Raw genomic sequence first — 11,656 nt, forward strand, 5'->3', positions numbered from 1 at the left:
CTGTCCATTTCTTCTAGGCTATCCATTTTTTTTGCCATATAGTTGTTCATAATAGCCTCTTATAATTCTTTCTATTTCTGCATTGTCTGTTGTAGCCTCTCCTTTTTCATTTCTAATTTTGTTGATTTGATTCTTCTCTCTTCTTTATGAGTCTGGCTAAGGGTTTGTCAATTTTATCTTCTAAAAGAACCAGCTTTAGTATTATTAATCTGTACTATTGCTTCTTTTATTTCTTTTTCAATTTTTTTCCTGATCTGATCTTTATGATTACTTTCCATCTACTAATATTGGAGGTTTTTTTTTTTCTTCTTTTTCCAGTTATTTTAGGTATAAAGTTAGGTTGTCTATTCGATGTTTTTCTTGTTTTTTGAGGTATGATTGCATTGTTAAAAACTTCCTTCTTAGATCTGCTTTTGCTGCATCCCATAGGTTTTGCGTTTTCATGTTTCATTGTCATTTATTTCTATAAACTTTTTTATTTCCCTTTTGATTTCTTCAGTAACCTGTTGGTTATTTAGAAATGTATTATTTAATCTCCATGTGTTTATGTTTTTTACAATTTTTTTCTTGTAATTAATATCTAATCTCATAGCATTGTGCTCAGAGAAGATGGTTGATACAATTTCAATTTTCTTAAATATAACAAGGTTTGATTTGTAACCCATGATGTGGTCTATCCTGGAGAATGTTCCATGTGCACGTGAGAAGAAGGTATATTCTTCTGCATTTGAATGGATGTCCTGAAAATATCAATGAGATCCTTCTCATCTAATGTATAACTTAAGACTTGTGTTTCCTTATTAATTTTCTGTTTTGATGATCTGTCCATTGGTGTGAGCGGGGTGTTAAAGTCTCCTACTATTATTGTGTTACTGTTAATTTCTCCTTTTATGTCTGTTAGTGTTTGTCTTATGTATTGAGGTGCTCCTGTTGGGTGCATAGATATTTACAATTCTTATGTCTTCCTCTTGGTTTGATCCCTTGATCATTATGAATTGTCCTTCCTTACCTCTTGGAATATTCTGTATTTTAAGGTCTGTTTTGCTTGATATGATTATTGCTACTCCAGCTTTCTATTTGCATGGAATAAATTTTTATATCTTCTCACTTTTAGTCTACATTTGTCTTTAGGTCTGAAGTTGGTTTCTTGTAGACCCCATATATATGGGTCTTATTTTGTATCCATTCAGCCAGTTTGTGTCTCTTGGTTGGCGCATTTAAGCCAATTAAATTTAAAGTAATTATTGATATATATGATCCTATTGCCATTTCCTTAACAGTTTGGGGTTGATTTTGTAGATCTTTTTCTTTTCTTGTATTTATTGACTATTATAAGTCCCTTTAGCATTTTTTGTGAAGTTGGTTTGGTGATAATGAATTCTTTTAACTTTTGTCTGAAAAGCTTTTTATTTCTCCATCAATTTTGAATGAGATCCTTTCCAGGTGCAGTAATCTTGGTTGTAGATTTTTCCCTCAGTACTTTAAATATATCCTGCCATTCCTTTCTGGCCTGCAGAGTTTCTGCTGAAAGATCAGCTGTTAAACCTATGGGGTTTACCTTTTATGTTAATTGCTTCCTTTCCCTTACTCTTTATAATATTCTTTCTTCCTGTTTAGTCTTTTTAGTTTGAATAGTATGTGTCTTGGCATGTTTCTCCTTGGGTTTATCATGTATGGGACTTTTTGTGCCTCTTGGACTTGACTGACTATTTTCTTTTCCATGTTGGGGAAATTTTCAAATATAGTCTCTTCAAAAATTTTCTCATACCCTTTCTTTGTCTCTTCTTCTTCTGGGACCCCTATAATTTGACTGTTGGTGCATTTGATATTGTCACAGAAATCTCTGAGACTACCCTCAGTTCTTTTCATTCTTTTTACTTTATTCTACTCTTCAGAAATTATTTCCAAAGTTTTGTCTTCTGGCTCACTGATTCATTCTTCTGCTTCAGATACTCTGCTGTTGATTCCTTCTAGAGTATTTTTATTTCCAGTAATCGTGTTGTTTGTCTATGTATGTTTATTCTTTAATTGTTCTAGGCCTTTGTTAATTGATTATTGCATTCTCTCCATTTTGTTTTTGAGGTTTTTGATCATCTTTACTATCATTGTTTTGAATTATTTTTCAGGTAGTTTGCCAGTTCCTTTCATTTATTTGGATTGCTGTGTTTCTGGTTTGTTCCTTTATTTGTGTAGTATTTCTCAGCCTTTTCTTTCTTTCTTTCTTTCTTTCTTTTTTTTTTTTACCTTATTGTGTTTGATGTCTCTTTTTATCAGGCTTCAAGGTTGAATTCTTTCTTTCTTTTGGTTTCTGCCCTCCTAAGGTTGGTGCAGTGGTTCATGTAAGCTTTATATAGGGTGAGACTTCTGCTGAGCTGGTTTTTTTTTCCCCTCTGATGGGCAAAACTGAGTGAGGGGTTAATCCTGTCTGCTGATGAATGTGTTTGTATTATTGTTTTGTTTAGTGTTTAAATGAGACGTCCTGCATAGGGTGATACTGGTGGTTGGGTGATAGTGGGTCTTATATTCAAGTGGTTTCCTTTGTGTGAGTTCTCACTACTTGATGTTCCCTAGGGTTATTTCTCTGATACTCTAGGGTCGTGGAGTCATTGCTCCCACTTCAGAGGCTCAGGGCTTGATCTCTGGTCAGGAATGAAGATTCCACTAGTGGTTTGCTATGGCATTAAATGAGATTAGAACAAATAACCAAAAATGAGAAACCAACAATTAATCCCAGACAAGTAGGAGTTACAAACTCAGGCAAATAATAATTTAAAAAAATATATGGAACACTTCAAGACTTTGCATGTCATCCTTGCATGGTGCCCATACTATCTTCTCTGTAAGATTTCAATTTTAGTATATGTGCTGCCAAGCGAGCACTAAATATTGAGTTTTAAGTCAGCTTTTAAACTCTCCTTTTTCACTTTCATCAACAGACACTTTAGTTCGTCTTTACTTTCTGCCTTAACGGTGGTGTCATCTGTGTATCTGAGACTATTGATATTTCTCCCAGCAGTCTTGATTCCAGCTGTGCTTCATCCAGCCCAGTATTTCGCATGATGTACTCTGCATAGAAATCAAATAAACAGAATGACAATATACAATGTTAACATCCTCTTTTCCTGATTTGGAACCAGTCTGTTATTCCATGTTCAGTTCTAACTGCTGCTTCTTGACCTGCATACAGATTTCTCAGGAGGCAGGTCAGGTGGTCTGGTATTCCCATTTCTTGAAGAATTTTCCACAGTTTGTCATTATCCATACAGCAAGGGATTTAGTATAGTCAATGAAACAGAAGTAGATATTTTTCTGGAACTCTCTTGCCTTTTCGATGATCCTACAGTTGTTGGCAATTTGATCTCTGGTTCCTCTGCCTTTTCTAAATCCAGTTTGAACATCTAGAAGTTCATAGTTCACGTACTGTTAAAGCTTGACTTGGAGAATTTTGAGCATTACTTTGCTAACCTGTGAGATAAATGCAATTGCACGGTAGTTTGCACATTGTTTGGCATTGCCTTTCTTTGGGATTGTAATGAAAACTGACCTTTTCCAGTCCTGTGGCCACTGCTGAGTTTTCCAAATTTGCTGGCATATTGAATGCAGCACTTGCACAGCATCAATTTTTAGGATTTGAAACAGCTCAACTGGAATTACATCACCTCCACTAGCTTTGTTTGCCATGATGCTTCCTAAGGCCCGCTGGACTTCCCATTCCAGGATGTCAGGCTCTAGGTGAATGATCAAATCATCATGGATATCTGGGTCATGAAGATCTTTTTTGTATAGGTCTTCTGTGTATTCTTGCCACCTCTTCTTATTATCTTCTGTTTCTGTTAGGTCCATACTGTTTCTGTCCCTTATTGTGCCCATCTTTGCACAAAATGTTCCCTTGGTATCTCGAATTATCTTGAAGAGATCGCTGGTCTTTCCCATTCTATTGTTTTCCTCTGTTTCTTTGCACTGGTCATGAAGAAAACTTTATCTCTCCTTGATACTCTTTGGAACTATGCATTCAGATGGTTATATCTTTCCTTTTCTCCTTTGCCTTTAGCTTCTCTTCTTTTCTCAGGTATATGAAAGGCTCCTCAGACAACCATTTTGTCATTTTATATTTCTTTTTCTTAGAGATGTTCTTGATCACTGTCTCTTTTTCAATGTCATGAACCTCTGTCCAACATTCTTCAGGCACTCTGTGTATCAGATCTAATCCCTTGAAACAATCTGTCACTTTCACTGTATAATCGTAAGGGATTTGATTCAGGTCATCTTGAATGGTCTGATGGTTTTCCCTACTTTCTTCAATTTAAGTCTGAATTTGACAATAAGGAATTCATGATCTGAGCCACAGTCACCTCCTGGTCTTGCTTTTGCTGACTGTATAGAGTTTAGCCATCATTGGTGGCAAAGAATACAATCAGTGTGATTTTGGTATTGACCATCTGGTGATGTCCATGTGTAGAGTCTTCTCTTGTGTTGTTGGAAGAAGGTGTTTGTTGTGACCAGTGCGTTCTTTTGGCAAATCTCTGTTAGTCTTGGCTCCAAGGCAAAATTTTCCTGTTAATCCAGGTATCTCTTGACTTCCTACTTTTGCATTCTAGTCCCCTATAATGAAAAGGACATCTTTTTTGGGTGTTAGTTCTAGAAAGTCTTGTGGATCTTCATAGGACATTCAACTTCAGCTTCTTCAGCATTCCTGATTGGGGCATAGACTTGGAATACTGTGATATTGAATGGTTTGCCCTGGAAATGAACAGAGATCATTGCATCATTTTTGAGATTGTACCAAGTACTGCATTTCAGACTCTTTATGACTATGAGGGCTATTCCATTTCTTCTAAGGGAGTCTTGTCCACAGTAGTAGATATAATAGTCATCTCAGTTAAATGTGCCCATTCCAGTCCATTTTAGTTCACTGATTCCTAAAATGTTGATGTTCATTCTTGCCATCTCCTGTTTGACTACTGCCAATTTACCTTGATTCATGGACCTAACATTCCAGGTTCCTATGCAGTAATGTTCTTTCAGCATTGGACTTTACTTTCATCTACAGTTACATCCACAACTGGGTGTTGCTTTGGCTTTGGCTTTGGCTTTGGCTCCGTCTCTTCATTCTTTCTGGAGTTATTTCTCCACTCTTCAGTAGAATATCGAGCACCTACCAACCTGGGGAGTTTATCTTCAAGAGTCATATCTTTTTGCATTTTCATACTGTTCATGGGGTTCTCAAGGCAAGAATACTGAAGTTGTTTGCCTTTCCCTTCTGCCATGGACCACGTTTTGTCAGAACTCTCTGCCACTTTTCTCAAAGGTTAAAACAATTCCCATTCTCACAGAGAATAAATGAAACCTTTATGTCTTCTCCAACATTTCTAAATTACATTCCTCTATTATTCAGCTTGAGAATCTTTTCATTAATGTCTAAATTGTTTGGATTTGCCTCTCTGTGACTTACACTTATGTCCTCCCACCATTTTCCATGAGGTCAATTCTCATTTGTTGTTCAGTTACAAAATACAGTGGATATTAACCTTATACCTGTTACTTGCTGTTAAACTCAATTTTTTCTTAATCTACTATACTCCATTGATTTACTTAGGGTATATTTTGACAAAACAACATTATATTTAACTCAATAAAATGTGACTACATTTATATTTACTTTATATATATATATATATATATATATATATATATATATATACATAAAATTAGGCTCAGATGATAAAGAATTTGAGATGCCTGCAATGTGGGAGACCCAGGTTCGATCCCTGGGTCGGATGGTAAAGAATCTGCAGATGCCTGCGGTGTGGGAGACCCAGGTTTGATCCCTGGGTCAGGAAGATCCCCTAGAGAAAGAAATGGCTACTCACTCCAGTATTCTTCCTTGGAGAATTCCTTGGACTGAGGAGCCTGGCAGGCTACAGTTCATGGAGTCAGACACGAATGAATGACTAACACAACATTTACACAACAACAACTTGTATTTCACATCTATGACACCACCTCCTTGATCACAACATTTACACAACAACAACTTGTATATCACATCTATGACACCACCTCCTTGATTTGAGAACCATAATCTGTTACCATTACTAGTGCTACTACAAACATCTCCTAAGTAGACCTCTCATTTATTTATTGCCTTCTGCAGTTTATTCCTCCCAAAGCAACTGGAATCATGCTTAAAAATTTTAAATCAGCTTATTTTTAATTTTCTGGACTCCATTTCACTCAAAGAAAAAGTCTAATTTTCACAATAACCCGTAAGATTCAAGGTGATCTTCCTCTTGTTACATCCCTGTCCTCATCTCCTTTAACTCTCTCTTTTATTCCATCATTCAGTACAGTAGCCCTTGTTATTTCTCAAACACGTTAGAAGCATCACCTTAGGGGGTTCTCACTGGCCATTAATCCCACTGAAATTATTTTTGCAAATATCAACTTTAAACATCACTTTCTCAGTGAAACAGGATTTATGTCTAATTTATCTTTGTATCTATTGCCTGGAAAATTCCATGGATGGAGGAGCCTGGTAGGCTACAGTCCATGGGGTCGCAAAGAGTTGGACATGACTGAGCAACTTCACTTTATCTTTGTATCACTGATCTTTAACACATTTTGTGACATAAGGATTGTGGTATATTTGGATAAGTTTTCCTTCTTGCATGTCACCTAAGCAGGGGTTAGGGGTTAAATTGCAAGGCTAATTTGACTGGCTCTAAAATATTCTGAAGTGAGTGAAAATATTTTAGTCAAATAATTCTTTAAATGGCCTTTAATAATTCCTTTTTAAATTAAAGACAAATTTTTGTAGCAATCTTTAATAATAATTAATTATTTAATTAATAATTCCTGTAGTAATTTCTTTTTAAATTAATGACATATTTTTCTTTTGAAATTAGAGGAACATATATGGTCATTTTTGTTGTTCAGTTGCTCAGTCATATCCAACTCTTTGCATCCCCATGGACTGCAGCATATCAGGCTTCCCTGCCCTTCACTATATCCTGGAGCTTGCTCAAACTCATGTTCATTGAGTGGATGATACTATCCAACAATCTCATCCTCTTTGCCCCCTCTCTGCCTTCCCTCAATCTTTCCCAGCATCAGGGTTTTTCCCAATGAGTTGGCTCTTCACTTCAGATGGCCAAAGTATTGGAACTTCAGGTTCAGGATCAGTCCTTCCAAGGAATATTCAGGGTTGATTTCCTTTAGGATTGACAAGTTTGATCTTGCTGTCCAAGGGCTTTGGCCATAAAACACATAATCAAATGTCAGGAGTAATGCTGATTATATAAGATGAATTTTAGAATTCATTCCTGTGTGAGATGTTATTCTATTTTGGTGCATTATCAAAAAATTGTCTTTGATCAGTCTCCTACATGGTCATCTTAATGTCTGTCAAATACAGCATATTGCAATATGTTACCAGGGACTCAGTAGGTAAAAAAAAAAAAAAAAAAAAATTGTTGTTGTTGGGTTTTTACCCAAACAAATTAATGTCTGAAGCAATAACAATTCCTTCTGGTTAGATTCAGCAAATACTTCTGACTGAGTCCAGGAGCTGGAGCAAGAAACATCTATCTGAATATGTTTGAAAAGATTAAAAGTGAGTTCCACACTATGCAGTAATAGACAGTGGTCTCATCAAATAGAAGACTTGAAGACACTGTGTGTGTGTGTGTATGTGTGTGTGCGTGTGTGTGTAATCCCTGTAAATGAAAGTAGAGGATGAAATTCAATATAGTGCAGTTTCAGGAATTAAATGGATAAAGAACTCAAAATTCCTTTTACTTCTCATTTTCATCAACCCTTAATCACAGTGACCCTCATCTTGCTCATTCCAAACCTGATCCTAAGTAATGATATCAACTCTCTCAGAGAACATTTACATTAAACAAATTTGAGATGTAACCAGGGAACTTGCATTCTGCTCTTTAACTTGAAGAACCATTTTCTGTTAAGCTTACAAACATGAAGTTTTCACATGTAAAAAGGTCTGTCTTTTTACAGTGGCACAGGGGAATCCCACGGCTCACCCAATTGATTATCAGCTGTGGTAACTTCAATAGAACCATTCTGAGAGGATAACAGTCTCTCCAAGTAGAGGAAATAGGCTGCAAGTGTCAGACATTTATTATCCTTCTCTTAAGAGGCAGGAGGAAACAAACTACAAGTGTTAGATTTTTTCCCCTTCTCTATACACATTTTAAAAGAGATATCTTTAAAAATTCTGTGTTGCCATGACAGCACCTTGTTCCACCTGAACTTAACTTTTCTCAGACCTTGAGTTAACCAATGTGTTTTTCTTATGGAAATGTTTATTTTAATCTATGTTAATGAACTATGTATTTACCCTATACTCTGTCTTCAAATTGGTTCACCTAAGACTCAAAACCTACTTGACAAACCAGTATGTTTTACTCAGGCAAATGTTCTCTTAAGCTATGTTAGTGAGACTGTATTTGCTTGGAAACCTGCCTTTCTTCAAGATTCTTGTCAATCATTTTATGGACCAGGACAACTCACGTTGTGCCAATGGTATCTCAAAATGCATGTTGTGGATGAAGGGCCTGGTGCTAGTCTCTGAGTTTTGAGATATTTCCTTTCTCCAATTAGTAGACTGCTAGTAGCTGTATAACATCCAGCTAAAGACTAGTGGGGGCGGGGGGAGGGGACTCTTTCTGCCCCCTTCCACTGTCTATGTCAAAACCTTTCTCTATATCTTTTATATTTTAATAAAACTTTATTCAACTAAAGCCCTTAGCCATATAGCCTCATCTCTAGCCCCAGATTGAATTCTTCTCTTCTAGAGGCAAAGAATCCAGGTATCTTTCATGGCTCAGCAGCAACTTTTCAATTCCTTCCCTCAAAAGGTGTCAGTGTCATTCACATAGCTCAAAAAAGCAAAAATGACTAAGAAATACTAACCTGTGCATGGAAAATACTCTGACTTGATTTCTCTCCTTTTGAAGAAAATCCAAATGATAGACAGGCTTATTGTAAAATAAAAAGTACTTAAACTGATTAACTATCAGTAAACTTGTCTCTCTTAAATTTAAATTGCCACACTTAATTATTACAAACTGTATTTTTAAATATAATTATTATTTTTTTCAAATAGGTAATATATAAAATTAATTGTCAAGATAGTTTACCTTCTCTGAAAATGAACACATTTATCTGAATTTTTAAGCTCATGAGATTAAACATTAGTGACCACACTAACCCACCATTTGCTGTTGTTGTTGCTCAGTTGCTAAGTTGTGCCAACTGTTTTGCAACCACACAGACTGTAACCCGCCAGGCTTCTCTGTCCATGACATTCTTCAGGCAAGAATACTGGCATGGGTTGCTATTTCCTCCTTCAAGGGAATCTTCTCAACCCAGGGATTGAGCTCTAGTCCCTTGCATTGTCAGGTGGTTTCTTTATATTGAGCCACCAGGGAAGTCCTACCCTTGGGAAAGCTCAAATATTTATAAAATACATAACAGAGTGAGCGGATGGAGATCTGAAACGTTTCCAAATGACTTGACATACGAACTTGCTTAGACACACCTTTGTTATTATAGGGGAAACAAGCTGGAAACAGAACATAAAAAATAAAAAAAGGAAACTCCTACCAAGATCAACTATTTTAAATAAATATAACTATTTCAGTGAAAAAGAAGTATGTTGATATTAGAGGTCAGGAGATGGGAGATGAGTGGTCATTTTAACCATAAGACAGAGATTTAGCCATGCCAAACAACTAAAAAATTTTTTGAAAATTTTAAAATATCCAACAAATCAGCTATGCTAAATTTCACAACACCCAAATATTGAGTGGAGATTAGGAAAATGATATATAATAATATTGTTAAAGTATCTTGGAAATTATTTTCATTATATATTCACACATCATATTGAAGATTTTTAAGGTAGTATTTTTCCTTTAAAAAAAAATCCAACATGCTTTTCAGTAAAGTCAGTGCCAAACTTTGGTGTATTCACCAAAATTTGTTTCAAGCTATCATTACTAACCAGCAGGACTTTGAGGATTAGTACCATGAAATGCATATGGAAATAGCACTTGGAAGTCCTGTTTCTGTGGATTTAATTGTTCTCAGGTTCTCCAGTTCAGTTGATTTAACTGTTTCAAAAAGTCTAATAACTTGAGCTTTCATCCTATCCAAAGAAACCCTCTAAGCTCCATGATATATATATCTAGGCCCTTCCAGGAAGGAGAGGGGAGTCATAGGTGAGGACTTTATCCATCATTTTTCTTCTCTAAATTCCTATTTCCTAACTGAGTTTCACATGCTCTTAACAATTTTATTACTTGTACCTGCTGCCTTCTTCTTTCCTGGTTCCAAATGCGACTGCAACTTTTTCACCTTCATTTTCCAAAACACTACTATTTACAGTCATGTACATCATAGCTTTATCAAAGATTTATAGAAAGTGAAATACATTTACAGTCCTGTACAGAAAGCATACAGATTCAGAACATTTGTCTCCTAATGCTCATGAATACTTTCCACACAAAACCTCTTATTTGTTGACAATGTGTCTTGTTGTGGTCTGGCATAATGATGTGACATATTCCCTTAATAAAAAAAATCTCAAATTCAATTTTCTTAATTTAAAAAAAAAAAACAAAAATCAGTAGCTCCCTATTTGAGTCAATTATCTCACCAATACACTAGCCTGAAAGGTCTTCTTTACCCACCCAAATAAACCCATGAAACTCTTTGCCTAAACAAGCAAACAACAGAAAAGCAACAAACAGCATGAGAGAAATTCACGTATTTCCCTGAATAAACAAAAGTTAAGCTTCAAATTTAAAATGTCTTCTCATTAATGATTGTACTGAAGGAAATAGAATAGAATGAAGTGGATGTAAACAAACTACAAAAGTAGCAGACTTAAAATTAGAAGGCTGTTTAGTCCAGATTTTTTCTTTATGAAGCTGTGACATTAAATCATTAACCATTCTGAGCTTCATTTCACCATCTATAAAACAAATATATTGATATGATCTGTCATTTGCTGGTTTCATTGAACAAAAGTAAAAAGAAAACACTTGCCCAAAGAAGCTTGATATAAAATATTTAGAGATGCAAAATAAATTATAATCAATATCTTAATGAAGGCTTCAATCTCTGACATTTAAAGGAGACACAGTCTTCCTAGTCAGAGAATAGAAAAATGGGAGTAAAATCAGAATAGTATCTGATACATGCTTCTAAAGCACGTGGAGGATACACACAACTCCAATAAAAATGATGTTGCTCTAGTGGTATCTAGCTGATTTTCATCATTGCTCTTTCATTATATCAAAGGTATCTCAAATTTGATCACTTGGAGACTTTTTTTTTTCAGTAAAAATTAAAACTTCGAAATGAAGCTAGAAAATAGCAGAGATGTTACATTTACAATTTAATTTTATTAAATAAAAGGAAAACTGGAGGAGATATTGTGCAAATCATTTGGGAAATAAAAGAAGTCCCAGACAGAAAACCTGGAAACATATTACTGAGAGAAGGCTTAAATTTTCTTAGGCATGTTATTTTAAAAAAGAGAAAAATAAGGCCATGACTAAAAATATTTAATTGAACACACAGAATCTCCTTGTCCTATACTATATGCACAGACAGATAATGTCTCCGA

The 11,656-nt window shown here is 35.4% G+C and overlaps 1 non-coding gene across 1 annotated transcript; it reads right to left on the reverse strand.

Annotated features, from left to right (window-relative positions):
* Nucleotides 1–2,775: 2,775 nt before the first annotated feature.
* Nucleotides 2,776–2,880, reverse strand: LOC136170084 (U6 spliceosomal RNA). The gene has a single exon (XR_010663536.1). It is a non-coding gene; the product is annotated as a U6 spliceosomal RNA (small nuclear RNA).
* Between the last annotated feature and the right edge of the window lie 8,776 nt (nt 2,881–11,656).

The sequence above is a fragment of the Muntiacus reevesi genome, chromosome 5 (assembly GCF_963930625.1).
Source record: "Muntiacus reevesi chromosome 5, mMunRee1.1, whole genome shotgun sequence".
In the NCBI taxonomy this organism is placed as follows: Eukaryota; Metazoa; Chordata; class Mammalia; order Artiodactyla; family Cervidae; genus Muntiacus; species Muntiacus reevesi.